Consider the following 25878-nt stretch of genomic DNA (forward strand, 5'->3'; position numbering starts at 1 on the left):
TTGCCCCATAATTCACCATACCAAAAAAAAGGGGGGGGGAGGGAACATTCCAATAAATAATCTGTATCGATAGGGTTCTACAGCCCGCATACCATAAAGAGTGGCTGTGCCCATTAGGTCAGAACCACCATGGTTCAGTAATAGTTAGAAAATATTTATTAAATATTTATTATTGCCACTATCGGTAGTGGTCTGGTTGCGAGGGGGCTGCGCGTGTAGTACCCGAGAATCCGGAGTGCTTAAGAGGGTCTAAAGAGAGATATCCCTGGTTGGTCCTGAGACAGAACCGGACAAAATAGGCATTAAAAGGAAAGAAGGCCAGTCACAGAAACCCGGAGTACTCCACGCGTCAGTCGCCAATGAGGGTGTATGGTGCAACACCTGGCAACCGTATGCAAACATATAGAACATAAAATATAGAACGTGGATTACAGCCTGGGAAGATAATAGGGGTGTATGGGATCCCACGCATACTCTCCCCCCACGTAATCAATAGTACAAATTTAACTCAGGATCGATTTTTCAAGGGGGGCAATCCTTTGCCACACGCCACAAGGGATTCCTTGTGCATACCATTGTTTTTAATAGTTTAAATTTTGTACAATCCTTTTTCTTCTTTATATTTATTGTTGTTTTTGTATATGTCAGTTTGTACCAATAAATTTGTTTACATAAAAAATTCCTAGCGTTGCCATTAAAATCCCATTGACAGTTGGGGGTACTTTTTTCCAGAGCAGTGGGGAAGGACTAAAGATAAACAATAGTCTGCCGCCACAGGATGATATGAGGAGATGGAGGAGGTGTGAGCAAACATCGAACCTTGCACAATGTAAGGCTAGAGTGGAAGTATCCCAGACGAGCCCCAATATGTAGCACTACCCCCGCAGGAGACACTTGAATATTGTTGGTTCCCTTCTCTGCCTCTTCAACACCAAGAACAGACTCAACCCCACTGCCACACCTGGCAGTAGTGTAGTGTAAATACCACAGCAGAAGACACAGGTTGTAGTGTAATCAGAAAGTAACTTTTTTTTTTTTAAATCTTTTTATTTGAAAAAATATTTACCATTACAAAATCAGGAAAAAAATTGCCAGTAGAAAAAGAAGGGTATCAACATCCTTTCTTTTTTCTACATCTTAAAACATATAATACATCTGTGTTCAAATAAAATTACAATTTTCTACCCATTACCCACGATAACCCCCCCCACCCCCCTAACCCAAGGTCCTTGACCCCATTCACCTCCATGCTTCCCCACCAGTCACACATACCCATCCTCCCTCTCCCCTACCCCCCATCCATTCTAACCACCTCTTGATCCAGCCATGGTTTCCAAATGTTTTCAAATTTTTTATAGTTACCCCTTTTCTTATAAATATACTTTTCTTTACTTATCACCTCCCTTACCCCTTTCGCCCAATCTTCTATCCTCGGTGGGTCCTTTCTCTCCCAATACTGGGCAATAAGTATTTTCCCCTGAAACAAGCATCTGAGCCTTGCGGTCTGCAAGTCCTTCTGGCTCTCTTTGCCCTCTACCAGGCGCAGTAAACATGCCCTGACCTCATCCCTCAGCCTAGTCCCAAACACAAGATTTATTTTATCCACAATCCCTTTCCAGTATCTATAAAGCTTGGGGCAGCACCAAAACATATGCAAAAAGTCACCATTCTCCTCCCCACATCTTTGACATTTCGCATCTGACTTCTTGCCAAACCTGAACAACTTCAGTGGTGTATAGTATGACCTATAAGAAAAATAGAGGTGCGAAACCACTTGTGACGGGGAGAGGGTGATCCTAGAACCTAGTGACAGAACATATTTCCACTGGTCGTCTGATAGTGGGCCAACATCTGCCTCCCGTTTGATCCTATTTTTGTTTTCCGCTTTGCCCTTTTGAGCTGTGCCATTCAAACTACCATACATAACACAAATTAAACCTTTCGTAGATACGGCATTAACCAGTTTTTTCAGAGAAGGCATTTCACACCATATTGTTGTTTTCCCACCGAATTGTGCCTCTAAGGCACGCCTAATTTGCAAGTATCTATAAAATGACCTGTTAGTGATCGCATATTCTGCTACCAGTTCTTGAAATGATTTTAACCCCTCTGCCTTATATAGCTGATTCAGACAGTGAATACCCCTACGGTCCCATTCTTCAATACGTCCCATTTTCTTAAGCTCTCTGAGATTATTATTGTCCCATAATGGGGTGAACTCCGAAAATCCCGTATAGTCCAATAATTTTTTAACTTTCACCCAAGCCTTAACCAACAACTGGGTGGTAGGACATTTGGTTTCAAATGAGTCGGCCTCCATCGCCTCTACAATTGAGTCATGTTTAGTATCGTTCAACAAGATATTACATCCTGCCCCAAAGCCTCCACCCCTATTGCTACCCCCCACTTACTGAACTTGAGATGCTAAAAAGTAACAGCAAGGGTCTGGCACGTCCATGCCACCCTGTCCTCCCGGTCGCCGCAGCATTTGCAATCCGATCCTTGCCGTCTCATTTTTCCAAATTAGCTCTCTGAACACACTGTCCAGTCTTTTAAACCAATGCTTGGGGATCCATACTGGAGAGTTGTGAAGAATATATAAAATTTGGGGCAGCCAAACCATCTTGATCAAACTGCATCGCCCGGCGACCGAGAGGGGCAAACGCCCCCACACCCGACACTTCTGCTTCAGTTTTCTCAGAAGAGGAACTAAATTTCCATCTATAAATTGTCCTGGGTTTTTTGTTATGTTAACGCCCAGATATTTTATTTGGCTTGCTACTTTAATTTGGGGTAGTTGGTATAAAAGGGGTACTGAGAGAGGGTCTATTGGCAAAATTACTGATTTTTCCCAGTTGATCGATAGCCCAGAGAAACGGCCGAATTCCTCAATTATCCCCATGGCTGTCTGCAGAGAGCCCTGTGTATCCGCCAGGAACAACAGAATATCATCCACATACATTGCCAGTTTCTCCTCTCCTTTCTTCCTTTTGAACCCCTGTATCCCTTGCGCCATCCTTAAAGCTATAGCCAGCGGTTCCATTGCCAGGGCAAAGAGCAGGGGCGACAGAGGGCACCCCTGCCTCGTTCCCCTACGCAACTGAAACCACTCTGAGCTCTGACCGTTAACTCTCACCTTGGCCCTTGGGTTTTTATATAACAGGCTCAACCACCGGGCGAACCCCAGGCCGAATCGAAATTCAGCCAGCACCTTCTACATATAATGCCATTCCAGGCAATCAAATTCCTTGGTTGCATCTAGTGAGAGGATCGCTCTGTTACCGCTGTTCTCTATGGGTAGTTGCATGTTTAAATACACTTGTCTTATGTTTGTACTTGTAGATCTGTCCGGGATAAAGCGGTTTGGTCAGTATGTATTATTTTAGAGATTATTTTATTCAGTCTTGTAGCCAACACTTTTGTCAGAATCTTCACGTCCGAACACAATAACGAAATGGGCCTATATGATGACATATCTAAAGGGTTCTTCCACTCTTTCAACATAATTATTATAACTGCTTCTGTCATAGAGGCAAGCAATGTCTCATTCTCCCTCGCTCCATTAAATACCCCCAGAAGTAGGGGGAGTAAAACCTCCCCATATTTTTTGAAAATCTCTATGGGTAGGCCGTCAGGGCCCGGTGCCTTCTGAATGGTCACAATAGAAGCTCAGGGGGTGAGCCCAGAATTGGGCAGGGGGGTAGGATATGGGAGGAGGGGGGGATGGATGGGTGGGGTGGGAGGGGAGGGACTGAAGGGTGGGGGGGGAGGTAGGGTGGATATGGGTGTGTGTAAGCACAGACGGTTGAATTTGAGTGATGTGGTTTTGGTTCAGCTTGATATAGTGTATGGATTTGAAAAAGGAGGGCTAATAAGTAAGACCCACGATTGGGAGACGCACCTGGTTAAGGACACTGTTGGGGCGTTAGATCATAAATACTATCAGAGGCAGTTTCACTCTACCTACACCTCGTATTCGAAAGGGGTGAGTGTCCTGATAGGTCCGGGCCTGGGCTTCTCATGCAGCCGGAGTAAGATAGATGAATATGGATGGTATGTTTTTCTCTCATGCTTGATAGATAATAATAGATATGTGCTAGCTAATGTTTATATCCCACCTCCGTTCAGTATGGATATACTGGAGGAATTGGTGAGTTTCATGACAGATGCCCCGGGGATCCCGGTCTTAGTGGTTGGTGATTTTAATATGACGATGAATAATGCTCTGGACAGGTTCCCATCCAGAACTAGCTCCGGTGCCACCCCTAAGAGCCCTCTAGCACAATTTTGTGAGGAGGTTGGGCTGGTAGATATCTGGCGGAGGAGGCACCCTGAGGAGAGACAATATTCATGCCACTCCAGGACATTTGCCACCTTATCCAGAATCGATCTGGTACTCGGTAATGAGGAAGCACAGAACGTAGTGGAAGAGATAGTTTATGAGACGAGAGGGATTTCAGATCATGCTCCGGTAATTACTGTCATAAAGGTGGGGATGTATTGCAGTAGAGGGGATTGGAAAATAAATCCCTTTTGGCTTGAGCTTGTGGACAACACAGAGAAAATAACAAAAGACCTGACAGAGTTTATTAATTCTAATTTAGGCTCAGCTTCTCTAGGGGTAGTGTGGGACTCCCTGAAGGCTTATCTCCGGGGAGTCCTAATCCAGAATATCTCATATTCTAAAAAATTATCACAAGTAGAAAAACTAGAGGCTAAAGAGAGAGTAAAAAGAGCGGAAACGCAGTATGTAGAGACGCCAACCTCACTTAATTATGAAGAATGGGTGAAAAGGCAGGACGAGTATAGTAGAATACTCCTGGAGAAAGCAGAAAAAAAGAGATTATTTCAGAGACAGAGTTTTTTTGGCGAAGGAGAGTGAGTCGGGAGAGCTCTGTCTCTGATCATCAAGGCGAACGGCCCCTCCAGCATAGTACCAGCAATCGAGGGGAGGGATGGGTTAATTAAAATAACCACTTCTGAAATACTTGGAGAATTTAGAAAATGTTTTAAAAATGTATATAGTTCATCACAAAGAAATGTGGAGGGGGAAATGTGGAAATTTTTTGAAAATTTAGAATTAACTCCATTAGCAGAGGAGGACCGGGATTTGCTAGATGCCCCACTGTCACTTGATGAATTACGGAGGGTAGTGGGGGATATGGCAAACCAGAAAGTAACTTTTACTGTGTGCTTGCTTAAAAGAGAACAAAACAAACAGTCACAGTAATAGAAAGCAATAGGCAGGTATGGTGAGGTATAACAAAGCAAAAGTTACAAGAAAATCAACAAGGTCAAATTCGTCTGCTCTTAGAGGGCTACGTTAAGAGAAATGACCCCAAGAGCTGAGGTAAACACATGAAAATAGAAAGTCGAGAAATGTAATATTAACATCAATATAGCATCTGGCAAACCCCAAGAACAAATTGGGCTATACGAGTCCAGGCAGAAGGAGGGTAAAGGAATGACCTTATCTTTGGTTGTCAGTTTGCTGCTTCGTTGAATCTTCTTAGAACATCCGATAGACACTATAAGCCTTCAATTGACAGATTCAAACTTAATTAATTTGGATTTTCAGACAAATGCATTTCCCATTATTTCTTCAACGGTAAGTTGTTCACCAGTTACAGTGCCCCCCTCTGGTAACATGTTAGCATCAGTAAATTAAAGCTGGTGCCCATTGGTCATTGCCCACTGCTAACCAAAAGTCAGCACATGCTCTGCTGAGTGAACTAATAGGGGGCTTAAGGGACCTCATTACTATTTCACTTAACAAGCACATCTCACCCTCAGCTGAATCTCAGCTGAATCATCAGGAGAGTAGATTTTGTGATATTTGTTCATCACTGTTCATCACTGCTAACAACCTTCTCCAGTATTTTTGAAGAATATTTACGAGTACACAGAATACTGCATCTGTGAAAGCATTCCGTAGACAACTAGATCACCGTGGAAAACTGTGTCTATAGTCCCATTATGACAATAAGCAAATAATGATCACTTCACCAAACATATTTCAAATGCCTATATGGGAAGAGTACAAAGTGATTATTGAAATTAAGAATAATAATCCATTTTTTTTTTATGGACTGCTACAATTATTCAATACGTTTTCCACTTTTCCTGAAACATTTGTAATTTCCTAATGAACAGGGTCAACGTGCTCAAATGGACAATAATTGCTCTGTATGCTTTGGTTATGAATTCATGAACTGGATCTTCCATCACGATAGGATGCTTCTGGATCCTATAAACTCTAATCCTATCTATCACCTTAATACTATCAATTTTACCTTATTATTATTATTGCTGGAACTTCTCTGTTCATCACACACAGATTCTGCACAAGTAATAGTGTATACAAGCATGACACAACACTGATTGATTACATACTGTTCAATTTATTGGCCTTGGTACAGCATATTTATAATATACATTCAAGATATAACCCACCAATGGGATATCAGCAATCCAAGCCATGCCAAACACCTCCCCCATGTACAAATAGTTATTAATAGCATTTTTCACCTGTCAATGTTCAGACAGTTTAATAACAGCTTTTATAACAACAAAAAGGCTATCACATCACTTTGATCCAGGCGTTAGATTTGTGACTAGGACAAAACTAAACCAAGACTTCCATCTTCTCTATAGAAACATCTCTTTTAGTTCTAACTTCAGAGCAACAATTTATTTGAAGGGGTCATAGCCCAAAACAAGAAGGCTACTTTCACACTTTACCGTCATTTTAGTGGCGCTATTCGGCCAATAGCAGGGGCGCTTTTAACCCCCGCTAGCGGCCGAAAAAGGGTTAAAACTGCCGGCAAAGCACTGCTGGTTTGGCGGCACTGCCCCATTGATTTCAATGGACAGGGGCGCTTTAGGAGCGGTGTATACACCGTTCCTACAGCACTGCAAAGATGCTGCCTGCAGGAATTTTTTTACCGTCCTGCAAGCGCACCACTGCAGTGTGAAAGCACTCGGGCTTTCACACTGGAGAGACAGGAGAGGCTCTTTACAGGCACTATGCAGACGCTATTTGTAGCGCTGTAGCGCCCGTAAAGCGCCTCAGTGTGAAAGTAGCTGAAATATATTTTAGGGGGGCTCTAACCCACCTCTTTCACATCATATAAGGGGATAATGTACATAATATCAATTTATCATGCTAAAAAAATGCATTGAATTAGAATTAATACAGATACTGCATCAACCATGCAGAAAAAAAAAAAAATTTAAATATAAATATGCAATATAATCATACTGAAGAATTACCAATGCTTGGAAATCATTAGAAAACAGCAATTTATTTGGTAGGACTAATGTAACAACTATTTAATCTACAACAGTTTCTTGTGATTTAATTGGTAAACCCTCTTGTCATATTTCATTAATAGGTTTAAAGCTGAACTCTGGGAAGACTCAACAAACTAAATTGGTCCCAGCCCAAGTAATATAATGCTCATTTTGTTGAGGGGATATCTAAGTAAAGAAATCTTACCTTATTGCAGGGTCCTGTGGTACTCTGATCCTACTCTCTCCAGCGCCGGAATGTGGATGGGCCGCTGACTTCATCACATACAATGTACAGTGCTGGGAAAAAGTATTTGCCCCCTTTTTGATTTTTTTTTTTTGCATATTTCTCACACTTAAATAAATGATTCAGATAATCAAACAAATTTTAATATTACACAAAGATAACCCAAGTAAATCCAAGATGCAATTTTTAAATTATTATTTCATTTATTAAGGGAAAAAAGCTGTTCAAATCTGCCTGGCTCTATGTGAAAAAGTAATTGCCCCCTTCCATGCTGAATCATGCATGAACTGTGATTAACCACAATTTTTTGAAAAGCTAAGTTAAATTTCACTTGCCACACTCAGGCCAGATTACTGCCAGACCTGTCAAATCAAGAAATAACATAAATAGAAGCTGTTTGACAAAGTGAAGCACGCTAACAGATCACCAAAAGCCACACATCATGCCACAATCTAAAAAAATTCAAGTACAGATTAGAAACAAACATGTATCGGTCTAGGAAGGGTTTCAAAGCCATTTCTAAGGCTTTGGAACTCCAGTGGACCATGGGGAGAGCCATTTTCCACAAATGGAGATAACTTGGAACAGTGGTGAACCTTCCCAGGAGTGGCCAGCCTACAAAAATTACTCCAAGTGCATGACGACGACTCATCCAGGAGGTCATAAAAGAACCCAGAACAATATCTAAAGAACTGCAGGCTTCACTTGCCTCAGGTAAGATCAGTGTTCATGATTCAACAATAAGAAAGAGACTGGGCAAAAATGGCATCCATGGGAGTTACAGCTGGCATAAAACGAATACAGCGTTTCATAACTAAAACATCATACCAACAATCAGACGTGGTGGTGGTAGCGTGATGGTCTGGGGCTGCTTTGCAGCTTCAGAACATGGACAACTTACCATAATTGATGGCACCATGAATGCTGAGCTCTACCAGAAAATCCTAAAGGATAATGTCCGGCCATCAGTTCATGACCACAAGCACAAGTACACTTGGGTTATGCAGCGGGACAATGTTCCGAAACACAATAGCAAGTCCACCTCCAAATGGTTCAAACAAAGCAAAATTTAGCTTTTGGAGTGGCCTAGTCAAAGCCCGGATTTAAATCCAATTGAGATGCTGTATCATGACCTTACACAGGCCGTTCAGGCTGGAAAACCGTCCAATGTGGCTGAATTAAAACAATTCTTCAAAGAAGAGTGGGCCAAAATTGCTCCACAGCAATGTGAAAGACTCACTGCCAGTTATCGCAAATGCTTGATTGCAGTTGTTGCCGCCAAGGGTGGCACAACCAGTTATTAGGTTTAGGGGGCAATTACTTTTTCACATAAAGCCAGGCAGGTTTAAACAGCTTTTTTGCGTTACTAAATAAAATCATAATTTAAAAACTGCATTTTGTATTTCCTCGGGTTATCTTTGTATAATAATTATATTGTTTGATGATCTGAGTCATTTAAGTGTGACAAATATGCAAAAAAATTAAAAATCAGAAAGGGAGCAAATGCTTTTTTACAGCATTGTACAGTATGTGGTCACTGGTTTTGTACAGCGCATGATGATGTCAGCAATACAGCGAGCCATGTTATAAACAACGATTGAAAATTATATTACTATTTGTACTACAAAACAGAATATGCAAAACGCAAGTGGAAAATGTGGCAATAAATGAAAGGGTTCACTAATGCCAGAAGTCTTCCAAGCAAAATAGGTGTGTTGGAAGCTTCAGTGCATGCAGAGAACTATGATTTAATTGGTATTTTTGAATCTTGGTTTCATTCTTCACACAACTTGGCTACTTATAGTCATGGCTATGCTCTCTTTTGGAGAGACGGTGTAAAACATAAAGGTGGTGGTGTCTGTATTTATGTGCGAAGTGATATCAAAGCGAGTGTGAAAGAGGACCTTGTTGATGGAGAGTGTGATGGTGCTGAAACATTATGGGTGGAACTGCATATGGGCGTGCGTGGAGAAGTTAAAATTTCATTTTGAAACCATGGGAAAAAAATATTTTTTTCCCTGTTTATTTTTCTAGAAAAAAGTGAAGTTTTTGGAATAAATTGGAAAAAAAATAATGTGGAGTAGTTTTCCAGTTTAAAGTAATTTTGTTACACTGGGAATGTGAGGTGCAGTGTACATAAAAGTATTATGCTGGAAATTAAGGTACAGCTTATTTTGTAAATAAACTAAACTTGCTTTTTAAAATTGTATTTTATTTTTTCTTGTTCAAATATTTTATTGACAAGGTGTAAAGAAGAAGTACATAGTGTATAAATATGTACAATTTAGCCCCCAGAAAAGGGAGTCATAACCAAATAAACAAAGATGCAACAGTTACCCTCAAAGATGGGTAAGGAAAAATAATGGTAGGACATATAAGTGCATAATGATTGCATAGTATCATGGTTAAGGAGTGCCGCAGGCGCCCACTGAGTTTAAGGAAGAGGGAACCTTCAGAGAGGTGATATCAGTGGGTGATAATATGAAACTCAGTATGTGGGGGCATCTAACAATACATGAAGTAAAGAGAAGATGCTGGACAACATGCCGAGGGGGCGTGACCGGATGTGGTGGTGAGCGGTGGTGTGTGAGCTCCCTCTCCGCCTTAGCCCTCTGCTGCTACCCTTAATATGGTGATCCAGCGTCATGTAATGGGATATTCTCTTACCGCTTAATACAGCCACAATTCCTCTCCAAGGCTTTTTGCATACATCCCTGTATAACCTATGGTCTACCCCCGCTGGGACCTGTAGGAAACGAACACGTTAACATCGTGTTGTGGAGCGAGGGAGGCGGATCTGCGCCAGAGAGACTCCCTGACTGTACACGCCGGCGGGTTGCCTGGCAGCGGCCCCGTACAGGTACAGGGTAAGAAAACGAGCAGCATACTAAGTTAATCAGACACCCTAACCACCGAACGTGCTAGGACGATACCAGGACCAACAACCCATTAAGAACAGCCCGGTTCAGGCACGGTCCAACCCGCCGAATAACTACACTACAACGCTGGAAAGGACATAGTACTGGGACTGGTAATGTGATAGCTTTCCTTACTCTTTCTTATGCCTTCTTATGCTTCCTTGCAACGAACGGCTGTGAATAAATGGTGAACTTAGACACTGCTCATAGAATTTAAAAAGTGAGGAGGTGATTGCCGCGCAGGATAACCTGCCCTGCTGAGGATACCTCTGTTACTAATCCCTGCAAATTCTTTGATATCCAACATATTAATTTAACTTTATATTTTCTCTGCATTGGTTTCATTGCTATAATATGACTAGGAAAAAGGGGGAGGAACAGGCCCAGCACACTCAGGAGGGCTCAGTGGCCACTCGTTCACTTAAGGAAAAGGGGAGCCAGGCGACATCAGCAATGGCAGCAGCAGCCAAGTTGGAAAAATATGCGCATACCTACTTGCATTCCCCAACCAGGGGTAATCACCCATTACAAGAAAAAATGCAGTCGGGAGGCACGGGGGACAGGAAAAGTACAGGTAAAACTCCATCTGTACCCGTAATCCCTGAAAAAAAAAAAAGAGCCCTGAAAAACCCCCATTGGAAAAAACACCAGAGGATACTTTAGCACCTAATGAACTAAGCGAACCAGAGCCATCATTAAAGGAAGTGCTAAAAGCAGTTAATTCTTGTAGAAGCTCGTTGACCAGCCTTAATGATCAACTGAGGGGCCTTAAAGATGAATTACATCTTATGAGCCAGGAGTTACAAAAAGCCGCAGATAAGGCCTCAACTTTGAAGGAGAGGTTGAGTCAAGCTGAGGACATCTTGCACCCAATGCAACAAGAATTTAAAATAATGCAAACGCAGTTGGACACCTATAAGTCAAAAATGGATGAAATGGAGAACAGGCTACGGAGACAGAATGTGAGGGTACTAGGCCTCCCTGAGAAAAGTGAGGGTCCCCGACCTGAAGAATTTCTGGAAGGATGGTTGAGGGAGGTCTTTGGCGCTGAGACATTTTCACGTTTCTTCTCCATTGAAAGGGCGCATAGAGTACCTATAAGGGCAGCTACATCAAGTGCCCGCCCTAGACCTATGATCATGAAAATATTTAACTATAAGGATAAGGTGACATTAATGCAGAAGTCCAGAGAGAAGGGAGATATCTTTTATAACCGAGCCCGTGTCTCATTGTATTCAGACTATTCTCCGGAGTTACAGAAGAAGAGGGCTGGGTTTGCGGATATAAAACGTAGTCTGCGAACTCTTAAAATACCATATGCGCTACTGTACCCGGCGAGGCTGCGCATTGAAGCCTTAGGGGTGACACAATTTTTTTATACTGAAGATAAGGCCACAAAGTGGCTTGAAGATAACAAGAGGAACTTTTAATGCTGGATTGCATTGAATGAAAATTATTGTTAACTTTATTTCCCTTTTTTTTTTTTCCCTAAGGGGGTGTTTTTTTTTTTTTTTTTCAGCAAGGGCTGAGGGGGGAGGGGTGGATTGTTAGAAGTGTTTTTTGTGAGAGATGGTGAAAGGGCGGAGGGTGGAGGATGCCCTTTACATGAGAGCACTGGGGTATGAAACCTGGAAGGGGGCTAGGGAAGGGAGGGTGGAGATAGGGGCGGGAATGTATTTGGATGAGGGGAGGGAAAGCTGGATTGAGTGCAGTGCTGGGGTTAGAATGGTCACAAGGTATGTCCCCTGGGTACACCAAGATGGGTTTGGGGGGAGGAAGGGGGGTTTACAGGAGGGTAAAGGAACACAGGGTATCAAAATAGTAAAAAAGGATCACACTACACCAAATCAAAAGTTGGGAAATGAAAAGGTTAAAAGGTTTATAGTTAGCCGAGAGTTCTATGCACAGTTAAAAAACACAAAGTAAGGTCAGTAATGGAGGGGTTGAGCACAATAGGGAAAGGTGCACTAAAGATAGACGCACTATATAATGTGATTATGGTAAAAAAAAAAAAGGAAAGAAAACTAGGATCACAGGAGGCTATGGGAGTCAGGGCGAGATGGGAGGCAGATGTGGGGGAGATTACGGATCTCCAGTGGAAGAAGATTTTGGAGTATGGTCCGCTGGTATCTGTTTCTCCGTCACAGCAAGCCTCGCATCTCCTCCTGCTGCATAGATCTTATTACACCCCAAAAAGGTTATATAAATTTGGTAGCAGACAAGATGATAAGTGTCCCAGATGCCAGGATACAGGAGATCTTATCCATATGATGTGGCGATGCCCAAAACTAGCAAGGTATTGGGGGGAGATAGTAAAGATCATAGGAACTAGGTGGAAAATTAAAATAGCCTTGGAGGATAGGGTGTGTATCCTTGGAATAATTGGAGAGCATACAGGGGGTATTAATACCAATATCGTGGTGCAGAGATGCCTTTACCAGGCTAGGAAATTGATAGCACAGTGTTGGCTCTCTGCTATCCCTCCAACTCCGGAAGAGTGGATCGAAGTGATAAACAAGATGATATGGATAGAAAAGATAATGTACATTAGAAGGGGTTGTTATGGCAAATTTATAAAGTTATGGAGACCATGGTTAGAAAGCTCAGGCTTCCCCCCTTGAGAAATTGAGGAACCCAAATCTTAACTTAAATAGAGGTGTATGTGTGAATAGGGAGGAATAGAGGGGGGAGAAAACTCAGACTGAGGAAACCCACTACTCGGCTGGGAAATTCTCCCTGTTAAACCTATTAATTGGGTGGGGGGAGGGAATTCCGGGGTGGGTTGGGGGTGGGAGGGGGGTGGGTAGATATAACCCAATGGAGAAAAGGTGTCGGGAATTGAGTAAATAAAGGGGGAAAAACCAAGGTACTATGTATTTTTAGCTAACCAATGCAGTGCTTATTAGTTACTTATTTATAAACTGGATGTATAAAAAGAAGGAAAAGAAATATGCCTGCATGGGTATGTGTGTTTTGTACGAAACTTTTTTTTCTTAATAAAGAATATTAAAATTGAAAGAGAAGATGCTGGTAAATCATGGGGTAGAAGAGGATGGTGACGGGAAGGGATATTATGCATATCTTAATGCTCTGACTCCTGGAGCATCAGATGTAGTTGGGATCAGAACAGATTGCCTTTCTTAGAATGGGTTATCCCAAATCAGGAGAGCTAGTACGTATGAGATCCGACAGGTGAAAAAAAGAAGGTATAGAAGTAATAAGATATGGAAACTAGAGAGAAAGAGAGAGAGAGAAGGATTTTTTTTATTATTACAAATAGAATAACAAGGACATAATCACACACATGGGTTGGACTTGATGGACTTGTGTCTTTTTTCAGCCTCACCTACTATGTAACTATGTGACTGTATATACAGTCAGGTCCATAAATATTGGGACATCAACACAATTCTAATCTTTTTGACTCTATACACCACCACAATGGATTTGAAATGAAACAAACAAGATGTGCTTTAACTGCAGACTTTCAGCTTTAATTTGAGGGTATTTACATCCAAATCAGGTGAACGGTGTAGGAATTACAACAGTTTGTCATTTCAAATCCATTGTGGTGGTGAATAGAGCCAAAAAGATTAGAATTGTGTCGGTGTCCCAATATTTATGGACCTGACTGTATTTATAAGAACATTTTCTACTATACATGAGAACAGGTACCTCCCCACCCGTTTCCCTCATAATAATTAAAAAGCTTCCTGCCAATATGCATTTTCAGTTATTGCAAATGCTAATCCAGAAGCTTAAATTGCCATTTCAAGAGCTTGACCAATTTCCATTTTATCTATAAATTAAGGGATTGTGTATTTTTGTGAGGCAGTGGTTTCTTCCCTACTTGAAAATGCTGCTGGTGAAGAAACACTTTGTGATAATCCAGAAGCAGCAGAAAGACTGTTTCTGGAGTGAGAACGCTGGAGATAAAAGCTACTTGCACTTTCATAATGGTCTTCGTCATTTCATTCCATAAATTACGTTTTAATGTCTTTAGGCATGCCTCTGGCATGCAAGGATGTGTTTTTTTTTTTTTTCTCAAAAGGTTTTTATTGTTTTCACATAAGCAAGGTTACAAACCAGTTGTGAACATACATATTTCACATAAACAGTATGAACATGAACAGGGAAAACAAGCAGTCAGGCATACAGTAGTACATTGTTCACACATGTAACTGTAATAATATTGCGTAACTTTAACCGACAGTTTATATTCAGTTAGAGGCTTACTGAGACTGAATGTCAGTAAGGGTTCTCATGTTAGATTCGTCTCATGGGAAAATCCTTAATTGGGGGTTTAGTAGGAGTGGATCGAGTTATGTATCTATGTATTACCCCGGAGGTATCATCATTTGTCTCTCCTCTCAATATTATGGTGCTGCGACGTTCGGTCTAAGTTGAGGCGAGAGATAACCAGGGAGTGAATCAAGAGCTTTGTGGTTTCGTTGGTTAGAAAGGGACGTAGTTTAGAGATGTTGCGGAGGTTGAGGTGGGAAGCTTTGGAAATTGATTGGATGTGGGGCCGAAAGGAGAGTTCAGAATCCAGGATAACACCTAGTACCCTGACATGTGGGGACGGGTGGATGGTTGTGCCATTGCTCTTGACAGACAAGTCAGGGGAAGAGGCACGTGAGGGAGGAAATATTATAAGCTCGGTTTTGGACAAGTTGAGTTTGAGGAAGTGGTGTGACATCCATACAGATATGTAGGTTAGTAAGTTAGTGATGCGTGAGGAGACTGATGGGGGGAGTTGAGGGATGGAGAGATAGATTTGTGTGTCGTCAGCGTAGAAATGATATTGAAAGCTGTGAGAGGCTATCAGCTGACCCAGGGAAGAGGTGTAGATTGAAAATAAAAGAGGTCCAAGAACAGAACCTTGGGGGACCCCGACAGAGAAGGGAAGAGGAGTAGAGGAAGTAGAATTGTAAGTGACACTGAAGGTGCATTGGGATAGGTAGGATGATAGCCACTGAAGAGCACAGTCATGGAGACCGAGGGAGTAAAGTTTTTTGAGGAGGAGGGGGTGGTCAACCGTGTCAAAGGCAGCTGAAAGATCCAGAAGTAGGAGTACAGAATAGTGTCCGTTGGTATTTGCAGTTAGTAGGTCATTTGTGAGTTTTAAAAGAGCAGTTTCTGTGGAGTGTTGAGGGCGAAATCCAGATTAAAGGGGATCAAGAAGGTTGTTTTTAATGAGGTGGTCACTCAGTTGGTTGTAAACCAGGCGTTCAAGGAGTTTAGAGGAAAAGGGGAGCAAGGAGATAGGGTGTAGGTTGTTAAGATTGGTAGGGTCCAAGGACGGCTTTTTAAGTATGGGGGTGACCAGTGCATGTTTTAGAGCATTGGGGAAGATGCCAGAGGTGAGGGAGAGATTGAAGATGTGGGTTAGAGAGTGTAGGATGGAGTCAGAGGGTGACCGTAGCATATGAGAGGGAATAGGGTCCAGGGAACAGGTGGTTAGGTGGGTAATAGAAAGGAGTTTAGCAACTTCGTCTGTAGTAGCAGATTTGAATAGGGGGAGTGTCAGTTGTACCTGTTGACATGGGGTCTTAGCTGGGGGAGATACCTGTAGAGTGGAGATTTCATCGCGGATTGTATCAATCTTGTTTTTGAAGTGATTAGCGATCTCCTGGGCAGTGAGTGAGTCAGTGGGTGGAGGACAAAGTAGAGAGTTGAAGGTAGAGAAGAGTTTATGGGGACTAGATGAGAAGGTGTTAATAAGAGCTGTAAAATAGGTTTGCTTGGCAGTGTGGAGGAGAGAATAGTATTTTAGGAGGGCAGATTTGTATTGGTTGAAGTCTTTGAGAGACTTAGTCTTGTGCCACAGACGCTCAAGAGCGCGACTACGTTTTTTGAGAATTTTAGTGTCATCTGTTTGCCAGGGTTGTAGGGGTCGAGGCCTGATTCTGCGTGTAGTAAGGGGAGCAAGCTTGTCCAGGGTGGAGGACAGGGATTTATTGTAGATGGACGTGGCTTGGTTGGGGCAGGACAGGGGAGAGATTTTGTCATAGAGGTGGTCAGTAGCAGAATAGAGGAGAGAGGAGTTGAAGTTGTGAAAATGTCTACGGGTGATGGTTAGGCGATTGGAGGGAAAGGTGGTGGAAGACAGGGGGATGGAGAAACTAATAAGGTGATGGTCGGAGAGAGGAAAAGGATTGTTTGAGAAGTTGCATGGAGTGCATAGGTAGGAGAATACAAGGTCAAGGGTGTTGCCATCAGAGTGAGTAAAAGCCTGTACCCATTGTTTTAGGGCAAATGAAGAGGTTAGACTAAGAAGTTTAGAAGTAGCAGGAGTGTTTGTATTAGCAGGGATGTTGAAATCACCGAGAAGTATTGTGGGAATTTCTGAAGAAAGGAAGTAGGGTAGCCAGGCAGAAAACTCATCAAGGAAAGTTGATAATATTCCAGGGGGCCGGTGGATCACAGCAATTCTTAGGGAAGTAGGAGAGAATAGACGTATACAGTGGGCTTCAAATGATGAGAGAGAAAAAGAGGGAGGAGAGTGAATAACCTGGAAGGTGCATTGGGGGGATAGGAGGAATCCCACTCCACCACCCTTGCGTCCATTAGGCCTAGGGGAGTGAGTCCAGTGAAGGCCACCCTGGTATAGGGAAGCAGGAGAAGAGGTGTCATGTTCGTGGAGCCAGGTTTCGGTGAGAGCAAGCAGATTGAAGGAGTTAGTGACAAAGAGGTCATGAACAGCAGTGAGTTTGTTGCAGACAGAGCGGGCGTTCCAGAGGGCGCAGGAGAGAGGGAGGCTGGTGTTGGGAAGAAGAGGAATGGAGACTAAATTGCGTAGATTGCGACTACTGCCAGAGGGTGTAGGGTGATGGGTGTGTTGGGCACAGTTGAATAAGGGAGGCCCAGGGTTGGGGGAAATATCTCCAGCAGTTAGGAGAAGCAGAAGAGTAAGGGAGGTAATATGAGAATATGATTTGTATGAGGGGACATGCTTCAGTATCCTTGGGGGTTTGTTAGCAAGTGGGCTTAGAGTTAGAAGGAGGTGATGAGTGCAGTAATAGGGGGAGGAGAGAAGTGAGCGTGATATGTACAAATTGTGGGGTGGAGCAGAGGGGTGAAGAAAAGAGAGTTTGAGGAGAGAGGCAGCAATTGTGAAAAGGAGGAGAGGTAAAAAGAGCATGTTTCAGAGAGGAAAGTGAGATAATTTGGAATAGAGGTCATCTGCTGTCTGTTGTAGTTTGCTTTGTGCAAATAACTGAAGTGCAAGAGCAGAAGTGCCACTTATTTAAAGAACCCCACTTCTTTGGAAGAACTACTGTATGTGCAGCCCCCTGTATGTGTTCCCCTGTAAAGAAGGCCTTGTTTTTATACTGTGTGTTGGGTATGGATAGAATCCGGCAATTAATCAATTAAGAGGGCATATTAGGAACACAGCTAGCAGAGCATAACTTTCACACCACAATCAAACTGCAAGGGGACTAAAAGGCCAAAATTGTAAAGATAAGGGAACCCATAATTTAGGTAAGACTTAATGGCTAAATAAACATTGAAATAATGTGAGCATGGCTAAAGATGGAGTTGAAACAGTGGTGACAAACAGATTTACCAAATATGCATTTGAGCAGTCAGTCAATGTTCAGTTTAAAAGGTATGTGGAGGTATAAACGCAGGTTTACCAAATATGCATTTGAGCAGTCAGTCAGTGTTCAGTTTAAAATGTATGTGGAGGTATAAACGCAGGTTTACCAAATATGCATTTGAGCAGTCAGTCAATGTTCAGTTTAAAAGGTATGTGGAGGTATAAACGCAGGTTTACCAAATATGCATTTGAGCAGTCAGTCAATGTTCAGTTTAAAAGGTATGTGGAGGTATAAACGCAGTTGTATGCCTAGATAGGTGATCACCTCTGGCTGCCACTGAAAGGGGAAGTTTGTTTTGCATTGATCAACTATGGGTGAGGGCAAGGAGACATTAAGGGCAAAGGATTGAGGTTGGATATCAGGCCAAATTTTCGAAATTCTTCAAGTAGGACTGGGAGTGTGATCTCCGGACGTGTGAGAGATAGGAGTATGTTGTCCACGTAAGCAGCTAATTTGTATTCTCTTTGGCCACTGGACACCCCTCTTATGTCTGGGTTTTAACGTATGGAACACAGGAGAGGTTCAATTATGAGGACAAATAGAAAGGGGGAAAGAGGACACCCCTGCCTCATTCCGTTGCAGATGGGGAAGGCATTCGACAGGGTGTTATTTACTTAATTCTGGCTGAAGGTTGGGCATATAAGGAAAATATAAGATTGAACATGTGTGGGCCTATTCCCAGGGCCCTTAGGACAGCGGCCATATAGTCCCAGGATACCCTGTCGAATGCCTTCTCCGCATCTAAAGCGAGGAAAAAACCTGCTTGTTTTGAGGATGTCATGAGGTGGTGCAGGTTGATCGCTTTTATAGTGTTGGCCCTGGCCTCCCTTCCAGGGACAAAACCTACTTGGTCTCGGGAGATGATTGATGGGAGTAGTGGAAGAAGTCTATTGGCTAAAATTTTTAAGAGGATCTTAATATCCACATTCAGTAATAGGATAGGTCTATAGTTTGCTGGTTGTGATGGATCTTTGTTGTCCTTGGGTATGACTGTAATGTGTGCTTGTAGCATTTCTGGAGTGAGTAGTCTGTATGCTGATAGGGAGTTAAAAGCTTTTAAAAAGGGAGCGCTAAGCATGTCAAAGAATGTTTTGAAGTAGACAGCAGATAGACCGTCAGGGCCTGGACTTTTGCCGACCTTCAGGCTTTTAATTGTGTCTTTAAGTTCCTGTTGAGTAATCAGGCATTCTAGTATGTTGGAGGATTCTGGAGAAATCCTTTTGGGGCAGTGCTGTTGTAGGAACTTTTCAATTTTAGTTTGGCGGTCCTCATCAGAGGGTGTGGGTGTATTAGCCTTATCTATATTGTATAGTTTTGTGTAAAATTTCTCAAATTCCTGGGCTATAGCTGTATTGCTTGTGTGTGTTTGACCTGTTGGGGAGCATATGTTATGTATCATTGTCTTAGCTTTCTTCGAATGCAATGCTTGGGCAAGCAAGTGCCCACTTTTGTTTCCTGATTCATAAAAAAGCTTGTGAGAAAGCTTACATTTTTTCTTGGTGTTGCGATTCAGTTCTTCCTGGATTAGTTTGCGAGTGTCTGTGAGGTCCTGGTAGGATTGTTGGGCCAAGGTCTGTTTGTGGTGGGCCTCTAATGTCTTGAGTTTATGAAATAGGCCTGTGAGATATTGTTGTTTTTCTTTTTTAATTGTCGCTGCCATTGAGATAAGTCTGCCTCTTATCACACACTTGTGTGCTTCCCATTGGGTTAGACTGGAGGTCTCTGGTATGTCATTTTCTCGAAAGTAATCGTTTAGACATTTGGTGAGAGTTGAGACTGTGGTTTTGTCTGTCAGTATCATAGGATCTAGTCTCCAGATATTGGTATGTGTGATTTTGTCAGGGAAGGTCAGTGTTATCGTAACTGGATGGTGATCCGATATGGTCATAGGTTCGATTGTCGCATTTGATAGTAGAGGAAGATCTCTCTGAGTGAGAAACAGATAGTCCAGTCTGGAGTATTTTTTATGTGGTGCTGAAAAAAAGGTAAAATCATTTTCCTGTGGTCGGAGGGTGCGCCATGTGTCATGAAGAAGAAGAGATTGGATACTCAGTTTTATTTGGCGTAGTGCCCTATATGGTAGAGTGGATGTTCCTGAAGATGTATCTAGGAGAGGATCGAGGGGAACATTGGGATCTCCTCCCAGTATAAGTATGCCATTTTGGAAAGAGGCGAGGGTCCGCAGAGTTTTACGAATGAATGGGACTTGAGAAACATTAGGACAGTAGATGTTTGCTAGTGTGATTGGTTTGTTATGGATAGTCCCTTTTAGGAAGACATATCTCCCCTGAGTGTCAAATAGTGGTTCTGTTATTTTGAGAGAGGAATTCTTAGATATGAGGATTGTGACTCCTTTAGTTTTAGAATTCGGTGTAGATGCATGATAGCTTGTCAGAAAGTCTCAATTAGAGAAATTAGGGATTGCTACTGAGGAGAAGTGAGTCTACTGCAGGAACACAACATCCGCTTTTCTGCTTCTCATGTAAGTCAGTACCTGGGATCATTTTTTGGGTATATTAAGGCCTTTGACATTAAGTGAGACTATTTTGAGGGAGACATTTTTGGTTGTGGTTTTAGTATCTACCATGGTGTTTCGGGGGGCCACTTCCCCTGGGGAAGATCTCCTAGAGGAGGGAAGCAAGAGAGAGACTAAAAAAAAAAAAGAGAAAAAAAAAGGGGGTAATGGGTAATAGTGAAGGGGGGCGTGAAGGGGGGGGTATAGGGTAGAGAAGGCGGAGGGAGGTGGAAGGTTGTTTGAGAGCTGTTGATAAAAAGTGTGAGTAGGGTCGCTTGGTCTGTGAGGGTAAATGATCCAGAGTGTAAATGGATGTTTTCTAATTAATACACGCGTGTAGGTAGGAGGAAGGTGGGGAGTGAATTTTGGATAACAAATATTGGTTGAGATCCTAGGCTGAGTAGTTTTAAGCCATATATGTGTCGTGTGATGTGACATCTGCAATGTTTGTGTGAGGAATAGGTGTGGTCAACATTGTATTCCATAAAAAAGAAGAAAAAGGCATAAACGTATACAACAGAGAAATAGTATAGTTTAATAGAAGCATTAACTGTACAAAACTTCTGTAATTAGAAAACCAAACGTAAAACTCACAAGGACAGCCCTGCTGCATCTGCTCTATGATGGTAACCCCAAAGAGAGGTGGGAGGGTGGATTGGGGGGTTGTGGATCGATGTCCCTGGTATCAGTTCCCGACTCTGGGATTAACATGTCTGCAATGGGCATAGCAGATCTGCTTGAGGAACTTTTAGTGAGTATGGGAAGTTTGTCTTGACGTCTTTTGCATCTAACAGGCTAAGTGATCGTGGTATTAGATAAATACAGAAAAAAGTGCAGCGCTGGATATATACAAAACCCATAAAACGGTGCTAATAAGTGATTATTATATATGAACCATGTACATTGGAAATAAATCAAGCACAAATATATGCACCTATGCAAAAGAAGTGCTTCACCATAAGGATATGTGTGTGGTTAATACCACCATAATGACATATCTAAGTAAAATTCAAAAGAGCTGAGTTGTTTTTAATATACGTCCTTGCAAGGAAAAAGTTTTATGGATGCTGATGTGGCGATTTTTAATAAAGGAAAGTCAAAACGCTCTACACTACTGGAGTTTCCTTTCTTTTCCCCTTGGATATCTGGGAGTGATTTTTCCTCATTGGGTTGCTGTCTGGAGGCTTATGGAGATCGTTTGCTGACATACATTTACCACCCTGGAAGAGGTCCATTCCCTGTGAGGACAACACCACGAGTTGATGCTATTATGCCTCTGATCAGAGGCTGTCTGGTAAGCCTTTAATCCACACAAGGTGATGGGCGTACATCACGGTGACAGTCACGAATTTATCTCTACAACAAAGTCACTTCAATTCTTAACCTCTATGGACACTTTTGTTTTGTATTTTGAATTTTACTTAGATATGTCATTATGGTGGTATTAACCACACACGTATCCTTATGGTGAAGCACTTCTTTTGCATAGGTGCATATATTTGTGCTTGATTTATTTCCAATGTACATGGTTCATATATAATAATCACTTATTAGCACCGTTTTATGGGTTTTGTATATATCCAGTGCTGCACTTTTTTCTGTATTTATCTAGTAGTGCCCTTTATCAAGGTTATAGTGCTTAGCTGCAGGATATTCCTTCACAGGTTGTTTTATTTACTTTGAAATTGATTTACACACCTAGCGCAAATTTTTTCTTTTATAAATATGATCGTGGTATTAGAGCAGTATGGGCTCAATATTAATATTAACGTTAGTGTCGAGCGGTGAGGGGAGTAAATCTTGTGGCAGCGCGCTTGTGTTGCAGGTGTAATGATGTCAGATGATGGCGGCATTAAGACAGAGTGAAGAGTTATTAGGAAAAGGTTTTGGAAAAGATTTTAGTTCTTCTGTGTTTACTGTAAAGAGTTCAATTAAGTGTTTGATAGCTCCAATTCATCAGTCCCACGAAGGGTTCTATAGTAATATGAGTCTATAAAGGAGAATGCCGCCATCATCTGTGTCCCCAAGACACATACATTTGATATATTTTCAAGCATGACATGATCATTCCGACCCGACTCTTGTCGTTCTGATAGTTTATCACTAGGAGAAATAGTGGCAGTACATAGCGGGGGATTAGTGATGCTAGTTGGTATGTTCTTTCTTGTCTGAGGGATGAGAAACATTCGGTACTAGTTACCTTATGTGAGGGTATATCTTCTTACGCAGTAGCGGACAATTGTAAAGTTTGTGAAAATAAAGAAAAAAAGAAAAGCAAAGCAACAAATGCACCCCCAGTTCAAACAGTAGAGAGAAAGGAAAACACAAAAAAGGGGAAAATTTGAGGTGGTTGAGTATTTGAAGATTTCGATCGGCATCTGAGGTTTTACTAGTATTTCCAGTTCCTGGAGTGTAGCAAGGGAGAGGTAGTCACTTGAAACCATCTGTGTCCCATTTCTTTGCCTGTTGCGGTGATGTTCTGTGGGGATGTGCAGATCTGGATGGTGTAATGAGGGGATCAGTGGAGGAATTGGGATGTGTTTTATCATTCTTGTAGCATTTGGAAAATAAAATTTCTTTTCATATTTTTCGCAATTAGAGCTTTTCTCTCAGCAGAAATTGCACTGTGAAAATGTTTGACGCTGGTCTCACCGTTTAACTCAGAGGAGGAAAAGAAAAAGCTATTTACTGACCAGACTATAGGTAAACATTATGCTGGGATGGTGGAGAACATTACAATGAATAATTTAAAGGTTATAAAGATAAACTAATTTGTCAGCTCTTCTTACCTGTCAATTAAGGCCTGAGAGGACAGAAACTATCATCTACTGGATCCCAACAATTACGCAACTGTAAGAGGTACAAGATGCAGCCACAAGCAAACTAAACTGGAGCCTTTCCCCTGAAGTGACCCCTATTGGCAGAAATTAATATTTTGTTTTAGTTTTGTGGAAATAACATGGTGTAGGTGGATTTCTGCCAGTCACAGACCGTGTCACGTCCCTCCAGCCGGTGTGTTAGAATAAGAGGGAGACGAAGCCTCTTTTAATCTACATGTAATATCCCACCCCATTGTTTTTAGCTGTTAGTGGGCATAGAGGAGGAGGGAGGGAGTGGGCTGTCATTTACCACTGTGTATATGTCCATATGTGTGACTCTAGTCACATGGGCTGCTCAGATGTGATAGGGAGGAAATGCTCAGTATAGAAACTCACTGAAAACTGAGCATGTGCAGAGTTGCCAACACAGCTGCAAAATCCCTAGCTGAATTGGGGAACTGAACATAAGATGGAGATAGAGAGCAACACGATCAATCAGTTTTTTTTTGCAAATACAGAAAATGAATCTCATAGTGACTGAGTATTAACAGCGTGTAATACAGCAGTTATTGATATTTTTTTATGATGTGGGTTTGGTGACACTTTAAATGGCAAAAATGTATAAACCTGTTATAAGACAATTTTATGGTACGGTTGATAGAAGCCCCGCCTAGAAAGGATGCTCTGCTAGACCTGGTAATTTTAAACCATGCAGGACTTATTACTAATGTTGTTATAAAAGAAAATCTGGGTAGCAGTGACCATAACATGATCTCATTTAATTGTATCTGTAAACAAAAAGCACATACTAGAAAGATAAAAACACTTAACTTTAAGAATTTTCCAAAGATGAGGGCTGCTCTCCAAGACTTAGACTGGGATTGAATATTGTCATTGAAGAAGACAGAACAGAAATAGGAATTCTTCAAATCGTCTGCATGCAAACACACTGCAAAATATATCCCCATGGGCCGTTTAAAATGTTAAAAATTAAACCTATGTGGCTCACAGTCAAAGAGAGAGAGAGAGAGAGAGAGAGTGTAGGATACCCCCAAAAAATTCTTCAAATATATTAACAGTAAAAAGGTCAGGTCTGAGGTCTGAGCATGTAGACCCTTTACAAAATAATCTAGAGTGGGTAACTGGGGATAATGAGAAGGCAAATATATTAAATACTTTATTCAGCTCTGTGTATACAGAGTAACATGGGGGAGCTTGAGTCCATAACGGAGATAGTATTGACATAGCCCCAAAGGAACCACTATTGCTCGAGATTGATATGGTCCAGAAACATGTAGACAGAATAAACGGTCATGTGCATAGGGATACTAATACAACCGGGCTCAGAAGTGTTGGCAAGCGGATTACTTGTTGGTATAGTGGAGCCATCAGGTACAGATACTGATGGAGAGAGGGGTGCAGTGTTGGAACATCCCTTTAGGACAAGGGACCCATTCCTGGAAGCTATGGTGGAAGAGGACATACCAGGAATGGATCTACTACTCTGAGAAAGAGTCAGAGGCTCAACAGGAGGGGTGGGCTGATCCTAGGAGGTTACCAGTGTGCTAACAGGCTTGGAATTGACCTTTGGATGTTTTCTAGAATTACAGTTGGAACATGAGGGTTTAGTGGCGAGTAATTGGAGGGGAGGATGAGTAGAATGTTTGGGATGTTTCCAATAAAAAATCCAAATGTATCCAATTTGGTGTGTACCAAATTGTCCTCAAACTTTTTTAAGTTCTGATGAAGGGTCTGGGACCATTTATCAAAGAGACTGGAAGTGGAAAAGCATAAAAGTTGAGTTTCTTGGACTGTGACCATTTGTTTAGCTTTCTCCAATTTCCGGTCTCTCTGCTGTATAATAAGTTGGATCCATTTGTTGGTGTAAAATTCAGAAAAAAGATACCAGTCCTTTTTCAGATCATCATCCAGGAAACCACATTGTTTTTTAATTCTTAACCGCCTAGGGGTGATTTTTAATTCTAGATATTTTTCTAAGAAGGACTTGTCCCACCACTGTGTACACTCAAATTGACGGGCTCTCTGGAGAGCAAGAAAGGCTTTTCTCATACAGATCTCAAAGGCCTCAGAGTGAGGAAATTGAGAACCGTTATCAGAGGGTCCGTCATACAAATCCACAACAGGGTTGGAGCATGATGTGCCCTGGTTTGCAGTGAAAGAACAAAAAATGGAATTTACCTAGAAAATCTCTCGGAAGACATGGCAAAAAAAAAAAGTTACAATTGGTTAATAAATATATTAAAAATAGGACGGGCACTAGGCACAGTGTGACCATAAGATCAACTTTAAAAATCGTTACCAATAATATACATAAAAAAATTATTTAAAATAATATACTGGTATGAAATGTCAATACACAATGGAATTATCCTGAAGCCCTGAGGTAATGACAATCACAGGGAGTTGAGTCTTGCAGCCATAGGGCCGTCATTTCTCTACTCGAATTTTAAGGACCTGACTGTCC

Source organism: Aquarana catesbeiana, linkage group LG03 (assembly GCF_042186555.1).
Source record: "Aquarana catesbeiana isolate 2022-GZ linkage group LG03, ASM4218655v1, whole genome shotgun sequence".
Taxonomy (NCBI): domain Eukaryota; kingdom Metazoa; phylum Chordata; class Amphibia; order Anura; family Ranidae; genus Aquarana; species Aquarana catesbeiana.